Here is a 9,835-nt window from a genome sequence, read left to right as displayed (position 1 = left end):
CTTTGGAAGAGCAGGCAGTGCTCTTAATCGCTGAGCCATCTCTCCAGCCCCTACAGTGACTCTTGAAACGAGGTCCTTTAGACATATGTTCTATAAATGCCTTTACAGTGACTCTTGGCTCATAACAGGCTATGATTATTTAAGGATTGTCAAATCTTATGAAGGGTCTCTACTCTACAACATGGTTTCATGGCAACACTTGACAGATATATGACCCAAGGTAGAGAAGAAAGAAAGCAACAAGCAAGCCTTTTATTAGTGGCCAAGAAAAAAAAAGTTTTATCATCTTTGAAAAAGCTCCACGTACTGAAGGGTGACTTCATGGCGACAGGACGCAGGCACTGATGCCATGAGCATCCATCCTAATGGGGGAGGGCTTGGGGAGAGGGGGGACTCCCACCTCAGTTCAGACTTGGAAGGGGAAGAGCACAGCTCTACAGAGGAAGACCAACAAAGGGACCTGAGTGTAAGTGGCTTCACCCTCTCAGTAATACACGCTAACTAGAAACAACTTACAACCCAGTATTTATTTCATGGACGTCTTTAAGTTCTTAAACTAGGTAGGAATTTCCCCTTTATGATATCATAAGTATATATTTAAAACAATGTAATTTCTACAATTAAAAGCTTCTACCTATCTGATCAAACACTAAACATTTACTAATACTGAACACATTGAATATTTTAAATATTGTTGTCCTCTCAATCATCATCACCGTCACTGTCATCACCATTTCCATCTGCAATAGGGTCTTCCTAAGCTCTTGAGGCTCAAGGGATTTCCTCTGAGTAGCTGGGACTGCAGTCCCTTGGCCAGCTTCTAGGTCATCTGTAAGAAGGACTTTTTGATATATACCATACTGTTTCAAAACAGTGGCTTCAAAACAGAGGGGACATGCAATACTATGAATCACTATCTTGTGTTTTGAAGGTGGCTGATGACAGCATTTAGGACACTCCAGAGATAAGGATGTGGAGTCCCAGGTTGGCCTTTTTGGCATTGTGATTATGTTAAACTGATAATTTTGGTTAACAGTAGACCTGGAAAAACTCTAGAAATAGGATCGTTTCCTTTTAACAAGAGCTCAACCTCTAGAGGAAGCCTTCGTGCTTAGGTGACCCTTCTCCTGACCAGCCCAGCTTCTGCCCTCCCCACTGTCCTGCAGGGGAGCTACTCAAACTAGCGATTAGAGCGTGCTGCTTGTCACTGGGATCAGCAATACACATGGGCTGCATGTGCTAGAGCTGCCCTGTCTTTTGTTATCATGAACTCAGAAAGGGAAAACAACTCCATTTTCTTTTCCTGCATGGCAAAGCTAGCAAACAGCTCAAAATGCACAGAGGTAAAAAAATCTCTCTCTTTTTCTCCAGGGTGTAATTTCAAGCCATTCTGATGACAGCTATTGGCAGTAAAACCTGTGTAAAACATTCAGCATATTTCAGTGTTAATAATTAATGAACATCCTATGTCATTAATTTATAATAAATCCAGCTACTTCTGCATTTTTAAATGCTTCACTTAGGATTCTACCCTACAAGTAACTTGTTGAAGCAGACAGTCTTTAGATGCCTGGGTTTGCACTGTCATACTCACCTTCTGAGAGTACTAGCTGGTGTTTCCTGAGAGCTGGGGTCTTAGGAGAACTAGCTACTTTCCATAAAGGGCTTTTCTCACCATCAGAACACCTGTTGGAATAAAGACACTACTTCCTGCTAGTGACAACAGAACAATGTGTAACTGTGATTAATGACACACAGTTGGCCATGGGTATTCCCAATATATTTTAGTAGGCAAGTCTGCTCTTCTTTATGTTGGCTTAGAGGTACTGGGTGCATAAAATATTTTGACAGTTTGTTAAATAATATGAACTTATAAAAAAGCAATTAATGCTGAAGAAGTAATTTTCAAGTGCTCAATCTATTTATTACTAGTTCTTATATCAACAAATACACAACAGACCAATTTTAATTTTTATTTATTTACATTTATTTATTTATTTATTTATTTATTTATTTATTTATTTATTGTTTTTTTTCGAGACAGGGTTTCTCTGTATAGCCTGGCTGTCCTGGAACTCACTCTGTAGACCAGACTGACCTCAAACTCAGAAATCTGCCTGCCTCTGCCTCCCAAGTGTTAGGATTAAAAGCATGCACCACCACTGCTTAGCTCTTGGTTTGTTTTTTGAGACAGCATCTTGTGAGGCTCTCCTTGTACAAACTTGATCCTCCTGCCTCAGTTGCTAGAATGGCAGGATTCTAGGTCGAGAACTTCCTCTTGTTTTTGACGTCTGAGAGCATTTACTTGTGATCTGTGTATGTGCAAAGATATATGTCCTGTTCATTGTTAGTTTAGAACTTTGGAAGAGCAAAACTGTTACTTCTCAAAATTTTACCTTCAGATTCATATGGTAGCTTCTGGGTAATTCTTTGTCTACCAGGCACACAGAGACCTGAGGCTCTTCCAAAACTGCCAGAGGCTCTATCAACAGGTCTCCATTAGTCTACTTAGTTCTAATTCGGAAATACAAATGTTTAGCCAATTTCTACCTATCAGAAACCACCTTTGACCAATTAAGCTAATATGATACCGAAAGGACAACTCAACTTTACTCACATGATCTATTCACAACTTAGAAGATCTTTCCTTAGTTACTATTCATTCAAAGGACCATTTACAGGAGTCAGAGATAGGAAATTTGGTGCAAGGTAGGCACAGTGGCTCAGGCAGTGTGATACTGGGAGTTGTAGTCCAGCCTGGGCTACAGTGTGAACCCTTGTCTCAAACACACAAACAAACGCAAAATAACTGGTCTGTGGGAAGACATGGCTTATATTCCAGGGGTTCAAATGTTGGAGTCCCTATGTGGAGCTAATAACAAAAAAGGCATTTTGTGTATGTTCAGTGCAGATTAACTTCTTTCAAATATACTTTATGTAATGGGCTGAGTCCTCACATGCATAACCCCACAAATACAAATGGTCAAGTATCCATGGAATGCTTAATTCCTCCAAGCAACATAAAGATGCATTAAAATCATGGTGGGATAGCATCTCATATTCAGGACCTTTACATTAAAATATCACAAATGTTGATAAAGATGGAGAAAATCTAGAACTCTTGTTTACTACTACTGGTGGGAAAAACTGAAAAAGATAAAAACCCAAACCCAAACCCAAACCAAACCAACAACAAAACCCAAGCAACCAACAAACGCTAGAGCCAAAATTATGGTTCGGAGAAGCAGAAATCAGGACCTCAGAGCACCTCTTGCTCACATTCTCACCACACACACCATTTAGTGTTGAATGGACAGAGAAAAGATTGTACATAGTATAATCACACACAAAATAACAATCCTGTTAGAAGAAAGCTTGGCAGGGATTCTTCTACGAGAAATGTCTGAGTCACAGGATAAGCTGCAGTTTGATATATAGGCCAAACTCACAGACGCGTAAAGTCTGGGGACCAGGGCAAGGCAGGGAAGGAAGATGAACTAATGCACTGCGTTACACTTATGTTAAATATTCATGCTATAGCTTAAAAATCAAAACACCAGCTGAGAAAGTAGGTCACTGGTGGCAAATTTACCTTGGTATAGTATCCCAAGGTGCATCATCAGCACAAAAAATAAGCAACAATCAAAATTACAGTGTGTTAATAAAAAGGAAGTTAGTAATACATATCCACAGACATTAAAAAGTTCAAAATTAGAGACTATGTATCCTTCCAAACTCGATTACAGCTATGCACATTGATACTGAAGTGAATACATGAAGGTGCTGCACTGTGGTGACAGACTGTGAGCAATGTTTCCTTTATGATTCTCTAAAGGATTGTGTAGTGCTAAAGTATATCTTCATAACCTAAAATAAATCTGAGAAGTAGTATTGTTTTAAAAAGACAACTGAAAAATCAATTCAACCTTTGCCTCTTAATAGACTCAGCTCCTTCATTTCATACCTAAAACTCACTCAGACCATAAAGGCAAAACTGGCTGTGGGCAGTTTTGTTCTGGTTTTGAAACAGGATCTTGCCAAAAGGCAAACCTGGCCTCAAATCTGGCCTTCTGCTCTGTAGAGCCCAGTCCTGGGACTGCAGGGAACAGCATGTTGCCCTACTCCTCCACTGTCTGTCATTTGGAAAGACTGCCAATCTCTTGTAGGTTAGAAGGATCTTCTGTGCTGCCCTCACTCTCCAGAAGAAGCAAGTTTACAACCTACTTGGTTGTGACGAGTAGAACCTGGTCTCACCCACTCTCATGGGAGAATTTAGATCATCTATTGCTATTGGCTAGGAAATTGCTGAGTAGATATCATGACAGACACCATACCCCAGATCTTGGGCTTGGGGATTTAAATTTAAAAGGATTAACTGCTGTAAACTGGAAGCACACTTACTATAACGAGGAACACAATCCTAGATGTACAATCCTAGAACGCAGTATTAGACTTCACACCCAAGGTGAATGTGTTGCTTAGGATCTCCTAGAGGACTTAGATCAGCTCAGCTCAGGTGTTGTAGGTTGTAGAAGGAAAAGCAAAGTCCATACATATGAAAAGTCCAAGACTCAAGTTCACATGATTGAGAACTACTCAAGGACATGGGCCCCATCTGGTCATTAACACTCACTCAACCCCCACCCCAACCCAAGACAGGGTTTCTCTGTATAGCCCTGGCTGTCCAGGAATTCACTCTGTAGACCAGGCTGGCATCAAACTCAGAGATCTGCCTGCCTCTGCCTTTCAAGTGCTAGGATTAAAGGTGTGTGCCACCACTGTCCAGCCATTAATAACCACTGTATACCTTTAAACATACTTAACATATATCTTTATGAATCTATGAAGAATTCTCAAGACTCCTAGCTCCACACTTGGTAAGGAAGAACTCCCACATATAGAAAAACTCAAGCACATAAACACTTTTTAGTTCTCAGTGATGACATTTCATTGACATGTGGCTGATGTCTCTGGATGGTGTATTTGCTTGGCTTTTTATACTGACGTGATGACATTGCATTGACATGTGGCTGGTGTCTCTGGATGGCATACTTGCTTGGCTTTTTATACTGACTAGGACCGACATCACACCTTTCTTTGGGTTTTGGGTAACAAGGTTTCTCGTAACCTAGGCTGGCGTTGAATTCTCTAGGAATGCTATGGATGACTCAGAGCTCCTGATCATCTTGTTTCCACCTTAAGTTGGGAATTTTGATTATCAAAAAATACTACAAAACCAAACAAGTCAAAGTAAGACACCTTCTTATTGGTTTCAGGAATCAAAGCCAGGGATTCCTACATGAGAAGCATGTGCTAGAGCCAAGCCTTAAGACATCTTAAAATGTTACATAAAAATGTTAATCTTTAACCTTATAAGGGCTGTTACAGAAAAACATGAAACCCTTGTATTGTTAATGTTAGATCAAATCAAGTAAGCAGAAAGATTAAATATTAACTTCATCTTCTTGGCTATTTATCATGTTATTTGCTCTTTGATCATGTTATTTTATTATGTTTTTGAAGACATTAAAAATATACTTGTATAACCTAACAGGTTACAGTGCAGAAATGGTTTGTGGCATCACCTTTTAAAACTGAATAGGACTGAAGAAAAGCAATTTCTCAATAAGAATCCTGATTTTATGAATCCCTGTGGATCTTTTGAAGTAAGATATAAACCACCCTGTCTTGAAAAACCAAAACAAAGATATAAACAACAAACCTAATTATTTATAATAATAATTATTATTTAATTATTTATTATAGTTATTTGTATTATGAATTTATATACACTCACTACTCTAATATATGATGAAACATTTCAGATTTCACTGAGCAAACCGTCTTTGGATTAAAAAGGCACAACTCACTCACACCGATCAGTCATGTGCAGGTTTTTCATGAATGCTAGAAATCTGAAGGGCTGGAAGACTGACTGTCAGTTTACAGTTCAGTAAAACCAACCTTCATGTTTCATGATGCTCAGATATGCGGCACAAAGTACATATCTTATCACACTAGGGCCATTAGAATATTTTAGTGGGTTTAATTGAGTGTATGATTTGTACCTTAGAAGGAAGCTAAGTGTTAATTAAGTCTTGGAACAAAACATGTCACACACCTTTAGTTTATGTGACAATACGTGTCACTGCCTTGTTATTCTCCCTGTTGATTTAAGTCTCTGTCCCTTTCCTTTTATGCAATCTCATTTCTAGAATGCACGCAGAGTTGTAGGTTCAGCTCCAGCAGCTGTGGCTGGATAGTTGAAGGATTCAAGAGCAACACACAGTTTCTAGAAAAAAAATTTTAACTCACCCCTCCCAGCCATTACTTCCTTTGAGTTTTTGTTTTTTGTTTAGGAGAAGCTAGTTAAATTACATTTAACCTAGCATACTTTGAAGTGTTGAAAGATACAAGTCAGCGAAGGATGGTGCTTGACAAACTTTCCTGATAGCTGCTTTTTCAAAACAAGCAGATAAGCAACAAAAATACCAACCTGCCTAATCTAAAATCATCCAGTTCAGAAAAGTTCCAGAAAAGAAGAGTGATCACTTCAATTCTCTGTCCTTTTGGAGGCTGAGAACCGAGTCACTAATTGACTGAATATATTAGGGACCTGAAAGCCTTTCAGACTCTATTCTAGAGACTAGGGACTCAGTGACTACTTGCTGAAGCCTTAAGTGAGTACCAAAGCGCTGGGAAAGTGGTATGGGGTAAGGTGGCTCACGGGGCAGCCCGGGGCAGCCCGGGGCAGCTCCGGGCAGCCCGGGACAGAGGGGCAGTTAGTTTGCTTCTTGCCTCACTCCCTGACTATCCCTGTCCAGGGCTGGTCCAATGGGAAGCAGGCATGTCCCACCTGTGTGCACTCCTGAGCTGCTGGGCTGCTTGCTGTGTGGGCAGAGGACCTACATAGCCACGCCTGTTCATCTCTGCTCTAAGGTTTTGGCTTCAAACTGAAGCTGGAGTCAATGTAAACAAAGCTTTCATGTTTCCTGCTTCTGTGGAGCCTTTGTAACATCCAAAACCCAAGAGATAGAAACCAAACAACATGACCAAAATTCAGTATCACTGAAGAATTAATCTAGGGCTGGGCGGTGGTGGTACACGCCTTTAATCCCAGCACTTGGGAGGCAGAGGCAGGCAGATTTCTGATTTCGAGGCCAGCCTGGTCTACAGAGTGAGTTCCAGGACAGCCAGGGCAGAGAAACCCTGTCTCGAAAAACAAAAAACCAAAAAACAAAAAACAAAAAAACCAACAACAACAAAAAAGAATTAATCTAGAATATCAAGAATTCTCTGGTTTAGCCCCAACCTTTTTCCATTTGAAATTTAACTGCTGATTTATCCCATTTCCATGCCGATGGAATGTGTAGTTCATGTGTAGTTCACCTGATGCTGGCAAACTTATATCATATCTAAATATGAAGACGGCTGCACACTCATCATTATGTTTCATCCTAACACGTGAAGACTCCATGCGAATCTGCTCTACACTGTTCTGTTTAGCAATGCAAACTCAGGACGGTGAGCGCAGTAGGCAAGCGTTCTACTCTGGACCCTCCCCGCCCTGTAAATAGACTTTTGTGTAGAGAGCTGTCCACATAAAATACAACCAAGGGCAAAAGGAATCTGGAAATTAGCTAAGTGGGCAAGTCATATAGGAGGGATTTTGCTTTTCGTTGATGTATGTTGAAGCCTGAAAGTCTGAGATGATCCCACTGGACAACACTGTACACTGACGGAATACACATTTTTCTGTCATTTTGACTGATATTTAGTAAGTTATTTATCTCAAAATTAGTAAAGTCAGAGCTAAAAGGCAAACTCAAAATCAAACCTCAAAGCTACTTCAAATATGATGTCCCAATTCTGTACTTTTTAACCATAAAATATAATTATTTAGACTTAGTCATTTCCTGGTAGTTACTAGAGATTGATACATAAAATTCATGTCTTTCCCATAGCAAGTGCTTTATAGTAAAATATAAATAATACTCATTAAATATACTTAAAGGCAAACAAGTCCTTCCTTAACTCAAAACTTATACTTGATGAATATCTGCTAGAGAAACTAATGGAGAAGAAAATAAGGTGACAGAAATAACTGTTCAAAAACAGCAGCAAGAGCTCATGCATGAAGTTCTCTCTGTAGAAAAACATGGAGATTTCTGTATGGAATTCTTGTGTTCACAGGTCAAGATGAGGAAAACGTTCTGGTAAGAAAAGACGAGAGAGAAACGCAGGCTGTGTTTCTGAAATTGATGGATGGATAAATGGATGGATGGAAGGAAGGAAGGAAGGAAGGAAGGAAGGAAGGAAGGAAGGAAGGAAGGGAGGGAGGGAGGGAAAGACAAGGAGGCAAGACAAATGCCTTCTTAATTCTGCAAATGTACTACTCAGCATAGAAATGCTGCCATTTCCACCTCCACCATCTGATCCAGAGGGGAATGTTAGGGGAATGTAAGAAATCAACAAATTATGTAGCAAACTTTTCTTCATCTAACGGCTTAACTGCACATGTGGCCCTCTGAGGGCCTGCAGTCTTTAGGAGACAGAGTTGAGTAGTTAGGGGTCTTATTTGTGCTTGTCACAGCAAGCAGCAGTAGTGTGGACACAGATAACGATACCACATGGCTCTAGGATGTGACTACTACACTTCCACACAGCAAAGGTAACTTTAAATCCTGCTCTGCTTTCTAAAAATACCAGCACTAAAAGGTTCTTTCTCTTTTTAGCAAACTGACGTAGTAAGAGCTTTCCTCCCCTGCTTCCACCCGTGAGAAGTATTATTTTGACACACTGGCCTAGAGAGCACTAAATTCCTACAGAGCCTTATTTACGTTTTCACACCACGTTTGCAGTGGGAACTTACATTCGATTCCAGCTTCTTCCATGCTAAAACCCCTCCTCGAATATGCTGCAACATATCTGCATATCTCCCTCTTCTTGTGTCGCACAGCCAGGCAAACACCAAATGGTCAAGGGAAGTGGTACAGTCAGGGTATGGTTCTGTCTTCCAGCTTGAGGTACACTCGGAGAGAGCAAAGGGGTGACAAGTCCTCTATCCAACCCCACTGCCTGTTTTGAAATGGCAGCCCTGATCACTGAACCAAGTAAAACTTCTGTTCAAAAGAGTCAGTGAAGCTCACAGGAGCATGGGAGGCCTCTCCTGGTTAAAAAATGCCTGTGAAAACACCCCAGTCTCAGGGATTCACTGGCCTGGGCCCCCAAACAGACTGTGAATGAAGCACACACTAGAAAATGAAATTGTTGGCTCGCTGCATCTACTGGTCCTTCTTTTTCTCCAGGTTCTTTTGCCTTTTGGGTTGGGGGGGGGGTGTCCCACAACAACATATTTAGATCCTCCAAGCTCCCCACTAACTGTTCCTGAACCGGAAGCAACCAACGGCATGCATTCAGACTCAGTCATGCAGAGACAGCTCTGTTCTTTCTCCCCCTCTGCTGCTGAGGACAGCCACGGAGCCACTGAGACAGTGCACGAAGGAAAGCTTAGCAGCTTTGACTTGCTTTAGCAGGCTGTAAGAAACGATAAAAGTCTTCAAGGGGGAGGGCCAGGGCCACACGGTACAAACGTTGAAGCTCGAGAAATCTTTTCTTCCCTGGTTATATACAGGTCCTAAGAAGCTGCCACTTTGTTAGTGGGGAGTCACACGGAACTCTGGGCTCAGTGTTAGTGGGGTGTCACATGGAACTCTGGCCTCAGTGTCTCTGCCATCATGTTGCTTTATCTTTAAAAGGGGGTTCCCTGCTTTTCTTTTCTTAAGGTGATATTGTAATTACAACATTCCCCTTTTGTCCCTCCAAAGACTTCCAT

This window comes from Mastomys coucha, unplaced genomic scaffold (assembly GCF_008632895.1).
Source record: "Mastomys coucha isolate ucsf_1 unplaced genomic scaffold, UCSF_Mcou_1 pScaffold2, whole genome shotgun sequence".
NCBI classification, from domain to species: Eukaryota; Metazoa; Chordata; class Mammalia; order Rodentia; family Muridae; genus Mastomys; species Mastomys coucha.
Note: the sequence above shows the minus strand (reverse complement) of the source record.